Below are 5977 nucleotides of genomic sequence, written 5' to 3' on the forward strand. Positions count from 1 at the left end.
TGGGTGCTCAATCTCCATTGGGGGGCGTACAGGAGGCAGCAGATCAATGATTCTCTCACATCATTGATGTTTCTATCTCTCTCTCCCTCTCCTTTCCTCTCTGAAATCAATAAAAAAATATTTTAAAAAAATTAAAAATGTTCACTGAGCCGTGGCTGATGTGGCTCAATTGGTTGGGTGTCATCCTGACAACTGAGAGGTTGCCTGTTAGGGCACATGTCCGGGCTCGATTCCTGGTGGGGGGTGTGCAGGAGGCAGCCGATGGGTGATATTTCTATCTCTCTACCCTTCTCCCTTCCTCTCTCTCTAAAAATCAATTTAAAAAAAACATATTTTAAAAAAAGAAAAGAGCCCTAACTGGTTTGGCTCAGTGGATAGAGCGTCGGCCTGCGGACTGAAGGGTCCCAGGTTCGATTCCGGTCAAGGGCATGTACCTGGGTTGTGGGCACATCCCCAGTAGGGAGTGTGCAGGAGGCAGCTGATCGATGTTTCTAACTCTCTATCCCTCTCCCTTACTCTCTGTAAAAAATTAATAAAATATATAAAAAAAGAAAAGAAAGTCCATTGGAGAAAAGCGAGAGTTCAGGGAGATGACAGTTTCTTATTGGCTGAGCTGCTGGGGAAGCTGATTTCTTGGAGGAGATGCAATGTACATCTCTTGTTGGGGCCTGTAACCGACAATTCTCAAGGATTCTTCTGTTGAAGGGTGTAATTGACAATTCTTCTTGTAACTGACATCAAGTGGTACTGTGTGAGAGCTCCCCCTTCTGGCCTCCTAACGTCCCTTATAGTGAGGTTTCCCTTTATTAATTTTCACAATCAATAATGGGCTCTGAGTGATGACCAAAATAGATGCGGACGATGATCACAGCTAATTGCGTTACTGATAGAAACAAAGCGGGGACTCAGACTTCCTGCCTCCCGAACTCCTGCTTCTCCACCCTCCACCCTGAGGAGCTCAGATTCTAGGAGAGGGGAAGCCACACTCCTACATACAGACTTGCAGCAGGCTGCCGTGTGCTAAGGGCTGTTACCAAGTTTTCCCAGAGGACTCGGGGAGCCCAGGGGAGTTCAGATCTTGCGAGATCCATGTGCTGGGGGAGTGGAGCCAGGGTGTGCCTGAGGGAACCGCAGCAGGAGTTCAGGCTGGCAGGCTCTATGTTCCGAGGACAGGGCGTAGTGGAGGCGACACACAAAGATGAATTAGGCCTTGCCCTTGAGGTGTCAGGATCCATGTGAGGACAGTGACCTTAGCCAAATAGCTTGGCTTTTCTTTCTCTGCAAAATGGGAGCTATCCCAGCACCCACTTCCCACGGGAGAAGAGCAGATTCAGTGAGCTCAGGCCTGTCAAGTGCTCCGCACATGGCTTTTGGGTACAGCTAATGGAGCTGGATTTATTACAAGTGCTCTCACAGAGAGATGTCAAGGGCGGGAGTGGGGAGAGGGAGGCTGGGGGATAGGAGGCAGGGCTCAAGGTCATGCTTCGGTCTTTTCTCTCTGCCTCTGGGCTCCCCTTTCCATGCTGCTTTTCTCTCTCTTCCCTGTCTCTATGTCTCTGTCTGGAAATTGGGTCATTGATCCATCACTTACCAGCTATGTCACCTTGAGCAAGTTACTTAGCCTCTCTGAACCTCACTGTCTTCATCTGGAATACAGAGGCGAAAATACCTCTGCTGCAGGCTTGCTACGAGGATGAAATGAGACACAGGCATGTAAAATGCCCATTATTTGGTACCTATTATTATTCATTTTTTTGTTAATCCTCTCCTGGGGATATTTTTCGCATTGATTTCTAGACAGAGTGGAAGGGAGGGGGAGAGAAACCTCGATGTGAGAGAGACACATCAACAAGTTGCCTCCTGAACATGCCCACCTGGGGCTGGGGATGGAGCCTGCAACCGAGATACGTGTCCTTGACTGGAATCGAACCTGCTACCCTTCAGTCCATGGTCCGATGCTGTATCCACTGAGCCACACCAGCTAGGGCAGTACCTATTGTTATTATTATTTTTTTTAATATTTTTATTGATTTCAGAGAGGAAGGGAGAGACGGGTAATAAAACCCTGACCCCCTGGTGCATAGGTAGACGCTCAACCACTGAGCCACACCAGCCGGGCTGATTTTGTTTTTCTCTCAGCTTCTTTATTCCTCTGTCTTTCTAACTATTTCTTTCTTTGTGTTTCTCTTCTGTTAGTCTGTCACCCTATTGGGTCTGTGCTTGAGCTCCATAAGGGCAGGGCAGCGCTATCTTGGCCACCCAGGTCCCTAGCCTTGCCAAGCCCAGCCCTGGTACATAACAAATACTCAAAACGAATTGAACTCTGGTCTGTGTTAAACCATGTTGGGCAATGCTGGGGACCCAGCGGTAACTGAGACAGCCCCAGCCCTGCTCTCAAAGATATCACAATCCAGGAGAGGAAATGTGTGTTGAATGAATGAATGAATGAATGAATGAATTAGCTAGCTTTAAAATGGGCTTGGAAGACTCAACAAAAAGTGGGTGGAGGCATTTGAAGCAGAGAAAACGTCTAGAATCAAGGTTGTGGGCGAGGGGGGGGGGAGGGACTAGGAAGAGATTGAAGAGTTAAGAAGTCGCCAAAACCGGTTTGGCTCAGTGGATAGAGCGTCAGCCTGCGGACTGAAAGGTCCCAGCCAGGATTCCACTCAAGGGCATGTATCTTGGTTGCAGGCACATCCCCAGTGCGGGTGTGCAGGAGGCAGCTGATAGATGTTTCTCTCTCATCGATGTTTCTAACTTTCTAGGCACATCCCCAATAGATGTGCAGGAGGCAGCTGATCGATGTTTCTCTCATCATTGATGTTTCTAACTCTGTCTCTCTCCCTTCTTCTCTGTAAAAAATCAATAAAATATATTTTTTAAAAAAAGAGTTAAGAAGTCATGGGAAGAAGGCTGGAGCTTAAAGGAGCCTGAGTTTTCTCCTGAGGGCACTGGGGAGCCACGCAGGTTCTGAGCAGGACTGGGACAGGGTCAGGTTTGTGCTTTAGCATGACCACTCTGGCCCTTCCCCCCGCTGCCGGTAAGGTGCTCGGTTCTTCCGAGGGAGCTAAGGCCGCGTTAGGGTGAGGCCCTCATTTTATCCGGCGACTAGCACCGCTCCCGGCAGCGCTCGCCCAGCATTAAAAAAAAAAAAAGAAAGAAAGAAAAAAGAATGACCACTCTGACTGCCTGGCTGCCCTATTGGAGGGCAGGGGGGTGGATGAAGAGAGAGGGGCCCGGCTGGGGTAGGAGACCCCAGAGAGGAGCGTCCTGAACCAGAGCAGGGGCTTCGGGGAGCGGGAAGAGGAGCCAGATTCTAGAACCGGGAGGAAAATGCCTGGGCCAGCCTGCTGTCCTGGAGCTTCAGGGCTCACCCACCACCACCACCAGGGGGCAGCCAAGGGTACAGGTTTGAATTTCTTGGCTTCTCCCAGGACAGGGAGGTTTGCACCCCCATTTAGAGGTGGGGTTAGAACTGTCTGTGGGGTCCCAGATGAGAGGCCTCCTGCTCTCCGGCCCCCATCCCGGCCTTTGGGCTTCTGGAGCCCCTACCCTACCAGCACAGGATTATGTCAACACAGCCCCGCTGTTTCCGGCCAGGACAATATTTGCCCTCTGGATCTGGGGAGGTTGCTATGGAGATGTGCTGCAGGGGGAGGTGAAGGTGGGGTGGGGGAAGCATGTGTGGGCGAGCGCGCGCACACACGCACACTCACACACAAGCACACACGCACAAGCACACACGCACTCACACACGCACACACACTCACACACACACATACAAGCACACACACTCACGCACGCACACACACATACAAGCACACACGCACACACGCACGCACACTCACAAGCACACACTCACATACAAGCACACACGCACGCACACTCACACTCACGCACGCACACGCACACGCACACGCACACGCACACACACCGCCCAGAAGAGGGCAAGGGGAGCTGGGCTTCTTGCCTCATCTCTGCGTGATTGTGTCTGAGGTCTGAGAGAGTTGACCCACCCCCATCTATGTGTATTCTAAATCTCTCTCTCTCTCTCTCTCTCTCTCTCTCTCTCTCTCGATACCTCTCAGGTCTCTTCCTCTGTCCTTCACTCTCTCTCTCCGGGTCCCCATCTCTGTTTCTCCATGTCTCTGTCTCTCTCTGGGTTTCATGTCTCTACGTCTGTTTCTCTTTGGATCTGTGTCTCTGTCTGTCTCAGACGCCGTGTTCCATGGTGTTTCCTAGGCCCCTGTCTCTGGACCTCTGCGTCCCTGTCTTTCTCTGGCCTGTGTGCGTGTGTGCATCCCTGTCTCTGTCGCTCTGTCTCGGCCTCTCTGGATCCCCATGCTTGTGAGCATGTCTCTCTGAAGCCGGTCTTTCTACTGCTGTCTCTCATTCTCTGTATCTCTGTCTTTGTGTGTGTGTGTGTGTGTGTGTGTGTGTGTGTGTGTGTGTGTGAGGCCTCCTCCCCGCCATCCTGAATCTCAGGGGGCTGGCCCAGGCGCCCGTTTCTGGCCTCAGTCCCCATGGGGCATGCCCTCTCCCCATCCCTCTCTGCCTCATTGCTCCTGCACCATCTGCTGGCACCCCAGGCCCCGGCCTGCTCCCACAGGCTCTGCTTGGCTGGGCAGCCCCATGGGGGAGGCACAGGCCCTCCGGCTGCCTCCCCACCACTGCGTCCTGAGCTGAGGGCACTGTCTGGTCATTGCTGGGTGGGGAGAGGGGCCAACAGCCTGGAAACTCGGGGCAATGGAGGGAGAGAAACAGACAGACAGGCACCAGCGAGAAGATGAGGGAAGGGGAGAGAAAGGGGAAAGTTTAAAGATTGGCTAGAAGAGGCTGATCCGGAGAACACGAGGGAGCAAGAGAAATGAGCAGAGGAGCAGAATGAAACAGGAGGAAGAAAAGGGACAAGACAGCCCAGCGAGCAAGAGAAGACAGACCAACGGGGTGGGTGCTTGGAGAAAAGGAGAAAGCGGAATTCGGACCAAAGGGGGGGGGGCAGGGAGAGATGGACAGCAGAGAAGGGGGGGCGCACGGCTCTTTCTCTGCTTGCAGGTTCCAGAAGCCCTGAGCGTGGAATTGGGGAGGGCCCGTGCGGCTACCCCTGTGGCCCTGCTGTCCCCTCCTGATCCCAGGAGACTGCAGAGTCCCCAGGAGGCTGAGATGGGCAGTCAGGACCCAGGCATCTCCCCTCCTGCCGGACATGGGCCCCTCCCTGTGCCCTGTTCTGTCCTGTGTCCTCACAGAGCGGCCGATGGAGGGCTGTGGGGCTCGGAGGCCAGCCTCAGGCTCATCCCCGCAGCTCCTGCCTTGGCCATCTTTCCTCAGGCCCCACCTTTCAGGCTCGCTCTCCCTCCACCCGCCCCATCTTCATCTCTCTACGTTTCCATCTCTCAGCTTGTATCTCTTCTGTCTCTCTCCCTCTCCTAGTCCCCGTTCTCTCTCCCCTGATTCCTCTTTCTCTCTGTTTCTTTCTGTTTCAATTTCTTTACTTTATTCTTATTTCTAATCCTCAACCTGAGATTACTTTTTTTCATTGAGTTTTAGAGACAGTAGAAGGGAGGGAGGAGGGAGAGGGAGAGAGAGAGGGAGAGAGAGAGAGATGAGAGACACATCGATTGGCTACCTCTCGCATGCACCTGGACCAGGATGGGGGTAAACCTGCAACCCAGGTACATGCCCTTGACTGGGAATCAAACCTGAGATCCTTCGGTCCTCAGGCCGACGCTCTAACCACTGAGCAACGGGCCAGGGCTCCCTTTCTTTCCTGCCGGTCTCTTTTGGTCTTCCTCTTTCCCGTGGTCTCTCTCATCTCTGCTTCTTCCTGTCTCTGTTCTTTCTTGAGCTTTGGTTTCTTTTCCTATTTCTCTCACCACCTCAATTCCTCTCACTGCCACCCCTCCCTCCTAGTTTATCCCTCCATTCCAGTCTCCCCCCACCTTCCCACCCTAACAGAGAGACACCCCCCCCCCCCCCC

Source organism: Myotis davidii, unplaced genomic scaffold (assembly GCF_000327345.1).
Source record: "Myotis davidii unplaced genomic scaffold, ASM32734v1 scaffold741, whole genome shotgun sequence".
Lineage (NCBI taxonomy): Eukaryota > Metazoa > Chordata > Mammalia > Chiroptera > Vespertilionidae > Myotis > Myotis davidii.